This window comes from Corvus cornix, chromosome Z (assembly GCF_000738735.6).
Source record: "Corvus cornix cornix isolate S_Up_H32 chromosome Z, ASM73873v5, whole genome shotgun sequence".
Classification (NCBI taxonomy): domain Eukaryota; kingdom Metazoa; phylum Chordata; class Aves; order Passeriformes; family Corvidae; genus Corvus; species Corvus cornix.
Genome location: NC_046357.1, coordinates 62,277,092 through 62,293,842, shown reverse-complemented (window position 1 = coordinate 62,293,842; position 16,751 = coordinate 62,277,092). Strand labels below are relative to the sequence as shown.

The 16,751-nt window shown below is 40.0% G+C and overlaps 1 long non-coding RNA gene across 1 annotated transcript; it reads left to right on the top strand.

The window, feature by feature from the left end:
• Positions 1–7,690: 7,690 nt before the first annotated feature.
• Positions 7,691–16,254, top strand: LOC120411568. The gene is made up of 2 exons (XR_005603969.1): positions 7,691–9,335; positions 15,698–16,254. It is a non-coding gene; the product is annotated as an uncharacterized LOC120411568 (long non-coding RNA).
• The last annotated feature ends 497 nt before the right edge of the window (positions 16,255–16,751 follow it).

Below are 16,751 nucleotides of genomic sequence, written 5' to 3'. Positions count from 1 at the left end.
AGACTTAAACTGCAAGCAATCTGTTACACTCTAGCTAAGGAAATAAAAGTTCTTCAGCTGTCAAGGAGAGATGTATTAGTTTGGCCATGCCTAAAATGCTTTGGGAGGTTTTCTGAAAATAAACATGCCAATCTAGCTCTGAGCCCTGTCGTATGGGGAGATTTGAAAACGTATGGCTTTTGTTTCCAAATTTAATGCAGCCAACAGGTAGAACCAATTCAAAAGGACTTTTAGTTTTTCCTAAGGGGCTGGGGAGTTCATTAGAAATAATTGCACATATACTCTGCTGGAGTTAACAAATGCTCAGCAAGCTATTATAGTGTGTAACAGCAGCCTATAGTAATTTAGGGATACTGAACAGCCTTAAGATTAACCACATTCATTGATCTTGAATTTAGAAATTTCTCTTTATTTTTTAAGCTATTCCTTGATAAATTGTCATTTAGACTGAACTCTCTGCATACATTTCTTGTAGTGTTAGATGAGCCAAAACAGGGCACCAGTTTCAATGTATGTTTCATAGTTTCAGCTATGTATCTACTTCCTTTCTGGCAAGCATTCAAATTCTGAATTTTAAGTTTTTAATCTATCTTGTCATAAGTGAGAAGGACAACATGTTAGACCATCATTTGGGTCCCAAGCGGAACTTAAATTTATCTTCTCACTTCTGTAACCCTGACCATTCTAAGGGTCATAACTAAGGATCATTTAAAAAACCATGAATGAAATGTTATAGGAAGTAAGGTCTCATTGACACAGGTAGGATATCAGCTGCTTTTGCAGCTGGAAATGCTGTTCTCCTTTCTGGCCTTTGAATCCTATCAGTATCTGGTAGATGTCTTTTGCCCACTAACTCATAAACAATAAATATACTGGTTGAAAGCTTCAGGCAATTCCAACCATTGAAATATATCGTAATATGGTATCTTATTCCTGAGGCAAAATACAAATGTTCTATTTTAGTAAGCTCATTGCTGTCAATCCCACTGCCCCCAATGCCCTCCCCCTCCTCTATTGCAAGGCTTTCTTTTATAGCAGCTTGGCAAATTCTGTATGCAAAAGTATGCATCTCGGCACACTGGCAGAACTTTCTCTCAGCTAGGTATATTTCCTTTACTTTTCCCTCCCCTTGCCTTCCTCTTTCCCCTATCCCCTTTCCCTTCCACATTGCTTGATGAAATGTGAAGATGTTCTGGTTTTGCTTATTTCTGTACTTTCCTGGCCGGTTTCCTTCACCTCCGTGCTTAGACTATCATCCTGTTTCTTTGTGGAAAAAAAATAACCCACAGCAATGTTCTCTTCCTTTGCGTAATGTCTGTTTGCTTTCAGTAATTTGTGAATTTCATAAGAACTTATAGTTAAGAATATTCTGTCATAAACCCGATATATTTAATAAAGCTCATTGATGTTTGCTAGGAATAATATGGGAAAATGACATCAGAGGCTGTTTTCCACTAACCAGTTACATTCTCACTCTGCAGCAAAAATTCCCTTTCTCTGAAAACAAAGCTTATTGGTCTGGCAAACTACAATGGGAGACCCCAGTAAAGTGCAAGGAAAGGATGAAATATTTTCAGAAAAATGTTACCTCACAAAATCTCAATTGTAAGTTTTTATTTTAAAAAAGATTTTGTTTTTTCTTAAAGGTTTTCTTTTTTCTCATTTAAGACATTTTCCTGAGTTTGAGGAAATTTTCCTCTCTTTTGGTCAGGGAAGGCTTCTCCTTAACATTTTAGATATGATATTTGCAACTGCAGCACCTGTCCTAGCATATTTCCTCTAATTCCCATTCACTCAATAGACAATCAGTAGCAAAACATTCCTTCACCTCATGCTTCACCTCATGTCTGAAAGAAAGCAATCTTACCCTCTGTATTTTTAAATTACCATATTTTAAAAGTAATTTTATAATTAAAGCAGTCATGAGAGCAGATATTTTATAAAAAACCACTCCTATTCAAAAAATACACATATGTTTTTCAAAATCAATTCTTTGCTTTTAAAATTGTTGAAATTCTCTTGGACATGTGTCCCTTCCAAGTAATTTCTTTAGAGATTTTACTTGCATTATATAATATTCTGTCTGGCAATTTTTCATCAGAAACTGAATTAGTATCTTAAATGTTGGCCTCTTCCTTCATGTGAACATTCAGTAGGAAGATGCTCTTATTTAGTAGGCAAAATCTGGGAAGAACTGTTGTAGCTAGACATATACAATGCTCCCTTTGCCATAATCATTGTTCTAATTGTTCTCTGCTGACTGGCCATCAATTGTATCAGGCCTGGACCAAAATATCCTGTAAAAAAAAAGGAAACTCCTTCTAGCACCGCCTCTCCCTAGTCCTTGTGGCTACTTTGAATTCTGCATTGAATGTTACTGAAGCCATGCCTTTCCCATGAGGACTGGCCACACCATGTAGCAGCCAAAGTAGAAACCCAACCTTTAAAAGAGAGATAAAGAAACAGCTAAGCTGTGCCACACACCCGTTTAGCTGTTTTCATCTGTTAGGATGTTCAGTCATGTTCTGTTGGGAGATGTGGGTTTTCAAGCTGGTTTATCACATCAGGGTTGTGGTGTTTTGTGTTTCTGTCAGCATGTAATTGGATGTTGCCAGTAGCACTTACAGTTACTTGGCGCAGATGATGCTCCAAATCACTGCTTGTAATCTGACACATCTCACAGGACTTTCTAAGTGTTTCTTTGGAGACAGCTGGCTAGGTTAGGTTCACCCACTGAACTTTTTTATCTCTAAAAGGTGCTTGAAGGATTAGCAGCAGCTGTAGGCTAGTGTTAACCTTTAGGCATTGTCGGACATGAGTGTCTCAGTACGTAACTCTGAATGTGGCTGCTCAGAATACATGTCAGGTAACAAAGGTCTTGAACTATCAACTATCAGAAATAGTCAGTGACTAAGTATTTCTTCTCTTCTCTGTAGAGCCAAATCTATACAGGTTATATCCTTCTCTTACACAGCCTTTTTGAAAACGTTGGCTCCAATTTACTATCAGTTCCCAACACAGCAAGTCCCTTGTTCATTATCAGACATAGTTAGATGTCTACTTGTGCTAGATGAGATGACAGATATACTTCCCATTCAAAAGTGGTAGATGGAAATATCGTGCTACCAGCCTTTACTTAGTACAGCATGCAGTTTCTCATGGGTAGCTATAAACAGGCAGGCCAATTTAGTTCTCTTTAGGACAGCTATGCTACTTGCAGGCATGTCGTCACTTTACATGACAGCCTTTCTATGTTGCTAGTTGCTGTGCTGACAATTAAGCTGTGGTACTGTTCTCCTAAAAAATTGCCAGATATTCCAAGTTTGAGTTGTTTTACTTTTTACACACAGAATTTTGTTATTATTTTGCCTAAAAACCATCACAAACCCCCAAATACCCATATATCTAGCAATGGCTAAGAAACAAGTTCTTGTTTCAAGTCTATACACTTACAACTTCTGTTACAGGCCACTGCAGCAGGACTATTATAATGTATTTGTTTTAGACCTTGTGATGTCAGAAGTGAACTGTGATGCATTTTTTGTTTTTACAGACTTGTTTTGGACTGTTTTGTGCAGCACTATTATTGCTCATATCACTTATGAAGTGTTAAGTTCCTTTTATGAAGTCACTGTACACTTCACTGCAACTCACAGCAAAGAAAAGAATGAGAGATATTCAAAACTTAAGGAGTGAAGAGTGAAATGCAACTTATTTAAACATGTTTAGATAGAGGTCCGTATGACAGCAAATGGAGAAGGTGGCAATGAAGGGTGAGAGAATGAGTAGTAAGACTTAAGCAACCACAGAAACCACACACGGGGTTGCAGCAAAAAGAATGCTAAGTGTGCTGTGCAGTGAATGGTCAGGATATTTGAAACTGTGATTGAAGCAACGATCTCCAGTTTTGTGATTCCTTCAGTGTTCAAGGAAATGGGATGTTGTGTTCTTTCCAGAAAACTCTGCTCCTTGTTGGCAAGATGCATTCATCACTTTCACTTTCCCCTGCACCCTGCTCGTGGAAGTCCATACAATGACCAGCTGTGCAGGTCAGAAGGGTTAGCATTATCAAACACCTCAAACGGAAAGCCTGCTATATAGGGCATTGTGCACAAGTGAGAGAGATGGACTCTTGTTAGTCTGATCTTCCAGGCTAAAAAAGTGTTTTGCCCAAGTCATGCAGTATGTTGTCATACAGCATGTTGTCATACAGCAGCAAAATCCATGTAACTACTTGCTGTGAAGAAAACAGAGATTTTTTTTCACTTTCTGCATGCTTGGTTCTAGCTTTTATTTCCACTCTACAGGTATGTAGAATATTTTCTCTTGGTCATTCTTACTGCTCAACAAATGTGAAAGGCCTTATAGATAGTTTTTTATCTTCTTTCATTGCCCTTTTCATTGTTACAAGCTCAATTGCCAAACAGTTCCCACAGGAAGCATACTTAGGAATAATCTTTACCTTATTACAGGTATTTTGCAGGGTGGTAGGACACCTATTTGGGAAGAAAAAAGCCTAGAAGAGACACAGCTTGGTGCTTGCAGTGTTCCCTTAGGATATAACAGATGCCTGAATTCCTCAGATTGAGAGGTACTTTCTCAAGCCTCCCATATCCTGAGGTCAAAGTGACCGTTTTGCGTGTGTATTCAATAGTGTTTTCAACAGCAAAGACTCTGTGGACTGAAAGAGTAGGAATGATGACTGTTCAGTGCTCTGGTGTCTCCCAGAGTTTGTGTGCTTATTTTAAACTTAAGTGGGGTATCCGAAACAGCACAGATTTAAGAGATGCCAAGAAAGGAAGCTTTCATCTGACATTTTATAGGGGTTTTTTTTACTGACCCTATTTGGAAACTGCTCATGTAGGATTGTGAAATGGAAACTGAGATACAAGGAAGGAAAGCCTCACACATTTTAAAGGTCAAAGAAAGTTTTCCTTGCCTCTTTGACTAATAGTATGGAATGGTTCTTACTCATTCAAATTATTAGCATGTCTTCCACTGAAGGTATTACTGGAATAACCCCTCAGTTTGGTGTGTTTTAAAGCAGGTCTAGTTACATGAATTATTACTTTTACTTCCTATGAAAATGTGTTTTCCCCAGTTTTTGTCATTGTGGGGCAACATTTCTGATCTGGTGTAATGCTTTAAATCACCAGATCTATTTTGCATTGATTGGCCACTAAATAAACCTAGACAAAAGCCATCTATACACCAGAGCTGGACAATTCAGAATCATTAATCAAAGTGTGTTTTTGTTACCATTTTACTGCCTCACCCTACTATTAACTTGTCACAGCTGGGTTGCTTTTATGTTTTCACACACTCTGTGATGGATTAAACTAGTTAGCTGGCTAGATAGATTATATGCATTAACACTTAACAGCTTTGCTCAAGCACTGGCTAAGTCATAAGGCTTACCTTATATAAAGCTTTAAAAGATCTGATTTGCTGTGCTTTACTTTGTGTTCATTCTTTTCTCTGGCCATGGCTAAATAATGGAAGTAAAGGCACATTTGAATTGAAACATCAGATTTTATTCCTCAGGAGGTTCTTACTAAGGTTTAACGGATGGTATCATTGAGTTTCCACTCTTTTCCACAGTCACATTCCTATTTTTAACAATACTACTTATAAATTCCTGAATGAACCTAATTCAATTTGGAGTCAGTTTGCTGCTTCTAATTCTTTTCAGGAGTTTGGCAGCATTTTTACTCTTCAGGTTGTTGATTATGCTACCTTGTTTTGCACAGCTTAGTTGTCCATCATCCCACAAATTCACTAATACGGAAGTTTTTGGGTGAAGTCCTGAATGTTTAAGATTTATGATCCTAGGAACTTTACAGACAACCATGAAATATGCCACCCAGTAACTAGTCTCATGGGCGCCTCTAGCTGTCCTTATTCTACTCCGGATATACAAGTTTTGATTTAAATACTTGTTTTGAACTGATGTTTATGTATGCTGCATTTCACTGTGGGGAACTGCAAGGAGTTCTTTTAAAGATAGATGGTCTAGAACGAAATTAAGTCAACTGAGACTAACATTTTATCTGAGAACCATTTACTGGTAACGAAAAACCAGAAGGGAGTTGCCCTACTAGAGAGGGCTAGCGAAGACAGAAAAGGAGGAAGGAAAATGAAAAAGGATGGGGGGGGAGAGAGAGAGGGGAGACATAGAGAAGAAGCGGGCATTACCACCAGAGGGTCGGGGAGTGCCGTCGACGTCCATGAGGTGGGGCGTATGCACTGAGAGAGGCGCGGCCCCATAGGCAGAGCTCCTGCCATGACGGGCAGCTGGACACGAGGTGAGGGGGGATTGGGCAGGAGGTGTGGGACCCTGGACAGGGTCGCAATGAGGATCGTGGCAACGGGCTGGATCAGAGGCAGGCAGGGTTGGACGCAGGTGGCTCAGGCAGGGATGCGGGGACAAAGCGGCAGGGTGGCGGTCACGGACACAGGGAGGCAGGACAGGTGGCGACTGGGACGGGTGAGGGGGTAGGGCAGGACACAGGCTACAAATGAAGCTTGGAGGTCAGCTGGTGTGCCACAAAGTGCCCAACAAGAGGGCAAGTGAGGAGTGGGCGAGGGTGAGCAAGGGTCAGCAAGGGAAGAAGAGCCAAAAAGCACACTAGAGCCAGGGCAAAAAGGACAAGAAACAGGCTAGGGCCAGGGCAAGAAGCAGACCTCAGTAGACTGGAGCCAAAGCAAAACCACGAGACTCAAAAAGCCCTGACTCAAGAAAGGCCCAAAATCACAAAACTCAAAAAGCCAAAGCCAAAAAGTCCCCAGAGCTTGTGTTGCAGCTATTTTTATGGCCCCTGGCTCCTCCCAAAGCCAGCCTGCTGACAGGACACCATTGGCCCTGTGCAATGTCCCACTGCAGTCCATTGGTAGAGACCTTTTGACATCCAATTGGAGAGCCTCTCTGGGGTGCAGTGTCTTTGGTGTTTCCCTGCTGACTGCCTGTCCCATGTGAGATGCGAAGTGGTTGCCGGTCAAAGTCTCCCAAGACACAAGGCTTTCCTCCATCTTCTCCTAGCTGCCTCCTGGACATGGCACGTGTGCACCCCCTCCCTCGCATGCCTCTGACAACCAGTATTTGAGACAGAAACCAAGATTAAATTGGCTCCTCACGATGTAGTTATGCTTTCTCTGTTTGGCAGGACTGCCTCTACTTTCTTTTTTCTGCAACAGTCATCATCTCCATAGTTTCAAGCCTGACATTCAAGTGCCTTTCTAAGAGCTGACCCCATGTTCCCCATCCTTCTCTGGAATGGAGCTTTTCCACCAGACCTCCTGGTATCTAGGGCAAACTCTGAAAACATTCTCCCATCAGACTACAACGACTATGTACATTGGTTAAGTTCCACTGTTTCCAAAAGCTGCAAGTATTTGCAATGCTACACATACAGCACGTCTCCAGATACAATGCTTCCTTCAGCTCAGGTGGCCATATGGATGGACCCTGTGGTATTAGTATTTAACAGCCAGTCCAAAAAGGTAGGTAGCCAGACTTCCTAGGCAAAATTAGCTACACATGAAACCAACTACTAAATACAATTTAACTTCAACATTGTAAAGGCAGTAGTTAGGAAAGCAGCCACACAATACAGGGTGCTAGAGTAATTAGCTCCACTTATTTTTTTTTCTGAGGTGTCGCAATTGCATCACTGACTCTTCCTATTGTATCTATTCTCTTTTAAAGCAGCTCTGCCTGTGCGATCTCTTTAGGTTGTTACATAGCTGTATGTCATAACATGTGTGATAGGAAGGTCCTTGGGCTCCTAGTGCCAACCATTCCTGGGCTTTCCAGACCTCTTCCAACCTCAGGGGCCACTGCTGTGTCTCTGACAAGGTTGTATACTGTAGACTGGCTTAGTGTCAGTTTACTGGGACTTTACATAATTGGGTTTCTAACTGCCTCTGCATGTGGCACATGTAATATTTTGTAAATTCTTGATATTAAAAGCAATCCAATTACAACTGTGCTGTTGGAAAGCTCATCAGATTCCTTCTTTTGAGGTTATAACAATAATGTGCAACTCCTGAACTGTGTTGATATACTAGAGGACAAGTAGATGGAGTACTCTTAGAGCTGTTGCATAATGAGCTCTCATAAATCCCAGACTTAATTTCCCCCCATTAGTACTTTTTTCTATAAAAAGGGTTGCTTTTAGAAATTTACAGAATAAGGTGCTAATTTTTCCCAGTCCTTCAACTCATAAGTAAGAACTACATAGAAGGAAATGGTTAAATTCTTGTTTGGGCTGTTCTGTCATTTCAAGGATATAATGTGTGTGACAGCCACCTTTCATCTTTGAGAAGGTATTTGGTCTTGTCACTTTGGAGGACGCTGGGATCTTCACTCAGTTGTTCCCTTACCAGAATAGGGGCTAGAAGGTGGACCGGTAAATGCACTCTGTGCAGCCGCTTTTCTATTGATCTTTGCAGTAAAGCTACTACTGAACGCATAAGTGGGGAACTGTGCACTGTTAGGTTAGCAGTAACTTACCATCCCATGGGAGTAAGGAGGAACCAGATTAGAAATCTTTTTCTATGAGGATTCTGAGATTCAAATAACATCTCTGGGAGACTGCAGCTCTAATATTAAGGTGCAATAGACTGCACCTCTGCCCTTGTTAGAAGCAGTTCTGGTTTGCTGTTAATGTACATAAGTTTCATGTTAATCCCCTTTAGAATTCTCTTACCACTTTTACAGGCAAGTATGAATGAAAATTAGTATCTAGAAACAATGCCTGGAACAGAAGATGTTGTGTCAGTTTAACACAGCCTGGTTTTTGGTGGGAATGGGAGAAAAGCTGCTTGAAGCTTCTATGTCTGGCACAGAGCCAATCGCTGAAGGCTCTGATGATGGGCAGGTTACTAGCCCAATTAGACAAGTTGGTAACGCCTCTGTCATGACATATTTAAGACAGGCAAAACTGTGGGAAGCTCAGTTTCTTCTCCTGAGGGGTGGTGAGGCTGGACGGAGCTGCCAGGGGCTGCACGGCTGGGGCCCTCCCGAGACCGAGACCATGCAGCTGGGGCTGCCTGTGCGGTGCCGGCAGAGACCACGTGGCCAGCAACGAAAACACGGCAAACAATTCCCCAACACGGAGCAGACAAGATCAACATTTTGCTGCAGCAAAGCTCTGTAAGAAGTCTTCAATTGATAGAACTTGAGAACAAGAATACTTATGGACAATATTTTTCTTCCAAACCAGAGAAAAGGGAAGAAGTGAGGACATGTAAGGAGAACCAACATGGCGGCATGAAAAGAAGCAGAGGGAGGAGGTGCTTCACGAGTGGGAGCTGAGATTTTTCTACAAGCTGTGGTGAGGACTATAATAAAACAAAGTATTTCCCTGTAATTCATTAGGTGCATAGGGGGATGCAGAGATCCACATGCAGCCTGTGAAGAAGAGTGCTCACGCTGGAGTGTGTGTATACTGAAAAGCTATAATCTAGTGAGGAACTCAAACAAAGAGAGATGACCCTTGCCTTTAGAGAGAGAAGAAGAGAGCCTTCCTTTCCAAACTAGAAAAGCTTATCTTTAAAAGACTAAACCCCATGAACTAAAATGACCCACACTAGGCAGTTGTGGGAAGACTGCTTGGCCTGTGAAAGGGACTCATGTTACAGCAGGTCTGGCGGGCTGTTCGTGAAAATTAGAACCATGCTAGAGAAAATCATAGAGAACTGTCTCCTGTGGGAAGGACCCCACGGCACAACAGTAGAAGGAACTCCTTTCCCTGAATGAACTGAAGAAAGATTCTTACAAAGTGAAAGACTGACCAAAACCCTGTGTTTTGTCCCCTTGTGCTCTTGGTGGGAAAGAGGGAGGGGCTGGGAAGAAAATAAGTGTTCTAAAGGTTTATTTTAATTCTCATTACACTTTTTATTTTTAATTCTTTTAATAATAATTTTTCTTTATACTGTTTAAGTTTTTGAGCCTGTTTTGCCCTTAAAATGTTTTTCCCCTAATCCTTAACTCCTGAAGTTTTCGTTTTAATGTCCCTTCCTCTGCTTAGCTTTAGCAGAGGAAAATGAGTGAATGGGTTTTCGTGGGTGCCTGGTGCTTAGCCAGCGTCAAACCCCAACAGATGTCAACGTCAAACATCATGCAAACTCTTTATGAAAAGAAACAGCAATTTCTGTGCAGCACCATGCTCAGAACTCACTAGTCTTAGATTATGTTTTGAAGAAAATATAACCACTCTGACAAATTGCGTGATGGTTCTGTGATGTGGATTAATGTTCACTAGAGGCTAGAATGAGATCATTTAACCTGTGTTCACTTGTTTCCTAAGCCAAAAATTCTAGCTCGTTGGGCCTGAATTGAGGGTCTAGGTGTCGTAATGTTTTAATGCACTGCACTGCCAGATATTCCTGCTTTTTCCTGAAGTCTTTAATATCATCACAATGACTGCCACACCCTTGGCAATACAAGGACAATGAAAGCACAGAAGTAGCAAGCTATTAACAGTTGAGCAGCTACTTTGTGCACAAAGAAAAGCGCCAATTCTTAAAGGATCAGCCTCAAAAAAGTGCTAAAATTTCATAAAATTAATCTTTTTTTTAGGGACCATAGTGAGAACGTCATAGTTCCACCTACATTAGTGGCCTAGCTCCTGAGATTTTTCACTGCCTTCTGTGGTTTGCAAGTGTACTCAAGAGCAAGTGTTCTTTCCTGGGAGATCACATGGCTGGGTATATTCCTCTAACTTTTATTATTCATTACCTCTTAAGATTCCTCAGCAAAGACAATAATTTTCACCCCAGAAAATAACAAGCAGAGCAGCACCCCCAGTTATGTTACCACTGACAGGATGTCAAGAAAATGAAAACAAATGTTTTGAGTAGTCCTTCAGGGGATAAAGAGTTCAGTTACTAAGCTACTCACTAGAAACTGTGATTTAGTCATCTGGGATGATTTTATTTCTTTTTCTTCTGTAGGTTTAACCACGTAAATCTCTGTTTTATTGCTAGAGAGAGAAATCTGAGAAATTTGGAATTGCTTTTGTCATGGCCAGAGTTTCTGGACTACTGTGCTGACAAATGCTGGAGTAAAGGAAGAAGCAGTAACATTAGCTGTGTCCATATTTGCTCAGGTTTGTGAGCACATGTGTATTTTTAGATTGCCGTGCAAAAGGGTCGCTGACCTACTTAGTGATATTCGTGAATGTACTGTTATAAATACAGCGTGGCTCTTGCATTCTCTTTCCCTCTCTGAATTTCTGTTTGAAACCTTTTCTTCAGGGCTCGTGTCACTTAGAGCATTAATTAAAATAGACTGGATGAGTTGTAGAAGAAGTGAAAATTCTAATTTTTTACGCTGTATATGTCGAAAAGACACTTCTAGCACAGAGATGAACATAGAGAGTTGTGCTTAACTTCTCTTAAATGGCCTAAATGAATGAGCTTCACTTTTACTACATGTATGTAATTCAGATGTGAAATGTTTATACTGGTATTCTATCACCCACGGCTGTGGGATGTTGCTAAAGGTATATTGAGGCTTGCCAATATTTGGCTGGGAAATATAGACCGAAGTGTTTATGTGCGTATTTAAATCCCCTTTACAGAACTTTGAGTAAAACAAATTGTGAAAGACAGGGATTTATAGCATAATAATTACTCACAGCCAGCTCTCTACTGCACACTTTTAATTTACACAAATTAACAGATTAACAGATTAACGTTACCTTTAGTGGTGATAGTAGGTATAGAGCTTCACAGTGACAGGGAGATGCAGCACAAGGTACAGATGCTTTCCATTTACTGTCTCGTGTAGGCAGTTTTGTGTCTAACCCTGAATTAATACACTGGAAGATGCTTGCTATAGCCTACCTGTTCTTATCCTTTATGAGTGCTGCAGAGTGCTGGGAGGGGTGGGGGGGGGGGCTGGCCCTGCTGGATGCCTAAGCCCACCAAAGCCTCTCTGTCACTTTGGCTCTGCAGCTGGACATGGGAGAGAATATATGACAAAAGGCTTGTGTCAAGAGAAGGTCAGGGCAGGATCACACAACAATGACTGTCATAGGCAAGACAGACTCAGCTTGGGAAAATTAGTTTAATTAATTGCCAGTGAAAAGTTAGAGTAGGATAAAGAGAAATGAAAATGAATCTTCAAAGGCTTTCCTGCACCCCTCCCTTTTTCATGAACTCGACTTCAGTCCCAAATTCTCTACCTCCTCTCCAAGTGGCACAAGGGAATAGGGAATTAGGGCTTTGGTCAGCTCACTCCATATTATCTCACTCCTTCCTTCTCTTCCTCTGCTTCAGGAGAGAACTATCTCTGTCTGACACGGTGGAAGCTATTGGCATCTTGTCACAGAAGGCACACCTGTAGCACCCCCACTACTAATTTTCCCATGTAAACCCAATATATCCACTGCATCTTTCTAAAAGTGTGAAAAAACCAATTCTGCTTGTGCCTCTGTCATATGGACAGTTCTTCGTGTCAGAAGGATTTAGACAGCTGGGGAATCATTCAATTAAAGTCAGACCTAGGCAAATTTTTCCTCACTTTGCTGTAAAAGCCTTGCTTATGGTCCCAGTTCAAAAGCTGTTTCAGGAAAACTCAGTGAAAACATGGCAACATGGATTTTGTCTGTTTTCAGAAGGAAAAATTCTTCTGTCTTCTCAGGAAGGACACTTAGGGAGACTATAATATATAGTTGGATGAAAGGAAGTAGATACTATTTCCAACTGTCATTTGAACAATAGTCTCACATTCCTGGAATGTAATATGACTTAGTGTGTTTACAGCCTTTTGAACCACATTTATGGAATTTTAAACTAGAGACTAATGCGTATAAGATGTTCTTAGACCAGGAAATACAGAGAAGTCTTAAAAACATGCATGCAAATTGTAAACATGTATTGAATTTTCAGCCATATTTTCTACCTCCTTCTATGAAAACTACAAGTATTTGAAAACAGCATCTTGTAATGGAAATGCCACTTTTGCTATATTGGGCTGTAACTCACGTGACACGTCAGTAATATTGTGGATCTTTACAAAGCAATTCTTCCTAAAGTTATTTTATCTTGCCTGTTTTCAGTCAGCCTTATAGAAGAGGAAGGACTCATTTAAGTAGTTGTTCTACCACCCTTTTCTTCAATAGCTCACGTCCAAAGTATAGACAAAAATTTCATATATACTGGAGTAGCCATCTGTATATGGCATCTTTTGGTCTGTAAGTGTCCTGGCATTTTAAAAGTATTAATTAGCCCCTAAACTACATAATATCTTGAAGGAATTTCAGTGGTTAAAGGTTATTTAGGGGACTGGTTGATCAAGATATTTTATCTCCCATATTAAAATTGTCTTTTCACTAACAGTGTATTGACCTTCAATGGAATGTATCTTGAAGCCTGCTTAAAATATGGGCACTCTATATTAAATACAGTATGTTAGTTCTCCCATTGCTGTGAGTCAGGGAGAAGGATGGCATAGCCCCCGTATTGTTTTAAATATCTATGCTGAAATGGCAATTAATTTTATTATAAATAGTTTTATAAAATCCAAGGCACAGTGGAAGACCAAGAAGTTTAAGTTAGTGTTAACTGTGGTGGGCTTTCTGCTGTGTTTGTTCAAAGGAGAGGCAGAAATTTGAAACACCATAGTTGGAAAAGCTGATTTTCTATTCCTTGCCAAAAAAAGATGTTGTGTACTGGATTTCAGGGCTTTTCTGTGTATGGTGCTCTTTAAAGTCAGTCAGAGAACAGATGTCACTGTACCAGATAAAGACTGCGTAGTCTTTCCTTTTTTGACTGTGTTAAGATGTACTGCTTGAGATCATGGACATATTACTTTGGCTCTTCCTGAGCCAGAAGTGAGTAGTTGCTGACTGTTCAGTCCTGATTAAGTCCCTATTACCATGCATTCTGACATTACTCAAGAGATCTCTAAATCAAGATGAAAAAGCATTCATAAAGCAAAGGTTGCAACTGGAACAGAAACTATGATGTTGATGCGGGAGCTGCTGGATGACATTTATGGTTTCTACTATGCAGGAGGTCAGATGTAAATATTATTTGAAGTCTATGAGTTTCTCTTTTCTTAGGGAACACACCCCATGTGATTAAAGACTATATTCTGATGCTACTTGGTGATATTCCTTGGTATGCTCATAAGAATAACCAATGTCAAATTAGCTTGTTTGCCACAGTGTGAAGACATGCATTTTTGTTTGCATGCAGTCTCCTCCCAAAGAGGGACATAAATATCTAAAGAGAAACAGAAAGGCTCAGCAAACTCCTTTTGGGCTTTCACTTCAAAACAAAATTGTTTTAATTTCTGCTCTGTCCCCACCAAAGGACTCTTGGGAAATGCCTCACTTGGCTCCAGAGTGCCCTGCTGTTTAAACACAGGAGATATATGAAATGGAAACTGTTTAAAAAATGCACTGGACACGACCAGAACATCCAGCCATGGAAGCTCAGGCTTTGAACTTGCTGGTCCCTGAACCCCTCCTCTACACTGCCATCTTAACAGCTAACTGATGGTACTAGTGAATGATGTTTCATCTTTAAAATATAAATTTTAAACATCCTTTTAGTATGGATGAGAAGTGGAATCTCACATCAAGGTACTAATTCTAATTAAACATATATTAATTTTTTACCCCTGACAGTTTTATCTGTCAAGATATACCTTTTTGCCATGGTACAAAGTCAAGACCTGCTACTGCCATAGATGATATTGCAACTAATGTTTTTTATTTGTCTAGTACCTTGGCGTGTGTGACTGTGTTTAGAGTCCTTGAGATCTTTTTTGCACAGTTTATAATGCCATTGTAGCAGAGAAAAAAAAAAATCATATCTGCTTAGTCTCAGGCATGGTAATATGACAGTTTAATATTTTGTTTATATACATTGTCTGCAGATTTCCTCCTCTCCTATGGAATGTGAGTCTGTGTATATATGTGAATTTTTCAGTTCATAAGATCCAGTTTTTGTCTTTACTGATTCTGGTTGCTAATGCCACTTCTGTGCAGTACAGATTTTGTTACTGGAAAATCTTCATACACCTCAATAAGAGGTTATGCAACTTCCAAAGCAAACTATGTGCATAATCTTCAAACTATGAAATATCAGTGTTTTTCAGCATGAAACAGATTTGATAAAAGAATCAGTGAAATTTTTTACCTGTTTGAGATGACACCAGGGATGGATTTAGAACATAATTGTTCTTTGCTTTATTTGTAATTTTTGCTGCTATTAACTCTTTCAGTGAGAAAACTCCTTTTGGAGAATAGTATTCAGGTGAGTCTCGCAAAATCTAGTATTTGCTGGAGAGAAGGTCCTGACTTTCATTTGTTTTTTCGCTTGTCATTTTGTTTTGCTGTTTGTGAGTGAATATTTCAGCAGTGGTTTCTGCCTACTGAAAATCACCTAGTGACTCCAGGGAAGTTATAATCTGCATCTCCTATATTCCTAGATTCCTCCATTTAGAAAGCACATTTGGCTTACTCAGAGCATGGTCATGTGCTGCAGTGTACTTGGTATTCATCAGGCCATTTGTTCACTAAGATTTTTCATCTCCAAAACCCCAAACGAAGAAAAAAACCCCAAACTAAGAAAAAACCCCCATGTTTCCTGCCCTAAAAGGACTGTAGAATTGCAAAGATACATGAAACAGGATTCTTCGCTCAGAACTAGCATAATCTCCTCTTCTTTTCAACTTCAGTTCCCTGGAGAGTAGAAGCTTGCGTTGCATTTGTGATGAGATTTCTTCCAGCAACTTTGGAGAAGCAGCCCATTTCAGATGACTTCCTGGATTGGATCATCAGTAGCCATCACTAGCCATCAGTAGCCAACCACTAACCACTTAATCTGAAGGAGAGATCAGAGGTGACAGAGTCACTCTCTCATGAATTTTGCAGTCTACATTGGTTTCTAAATCCTGCCGTGAAGTTCATTCCCACCTTTTCCAAAATTTACAGAAAGACATCAAAGCAATGAGAAATTATTATTAATGTTTCTACTTTTCAAGTCATCTTGTTGAAGTATTACTAGACAAGTCTACAGCCTAATTTGCTGCCATGTCTGAAACATGTAATGCCTCAAAAACTAACATGAAACATATGTAAAAAGTGTCAATGACAGCTTTCTCTTTTTATTCTGTGAGTAATTTCATAACACAACTGTTAAGTTAACCCCCTCTTGTCATTACTAATGTAAAGATACAACCACTGATTATCTGTTATTGGCTGGATTATTTTGAAAATAAAATCTATGTCTCTGGTTGGTGTGATTCTGTTCTTGCAGCTTCCTCCTAAATTCTCTCATGACAGTAGAGCATCTAGAAAAAGGATATGAAGGTTCATCTTCTGATGGATATTTTGACTTTCTTCAGAAAAGAAGAGCACCTCTTTTCTGAAAAAAATGTTTTGTTAGTCAGGGCTTAGTTTAAATCCTGGAAGTCCTAAATCAACAGTGCTTAGGTTTTCTAGGAACTTCTTAAAAGGTGACTGTATTCAACATGGGGAATGTAGGTGGGTGTTGTCTGGTAGAACAGATGGTGAAATCTTTACTTTAAAAGGCTTTTCAGGTATGTGGTATTTTCATTTGGGTTTTGGTACTTTGTTCTTTTGCAAATTAGCATTAGGATTGATAAAATAATGCACTGCAATGGGTAGCTCCTTGGAGGAGAATTTGGCAGCTTAAGTGGAGGTTGATAGGAGGAATCTCTTAGTTTGTAATATAAACTCAGCATAAGCTTGGAAATTTTATAATGCATC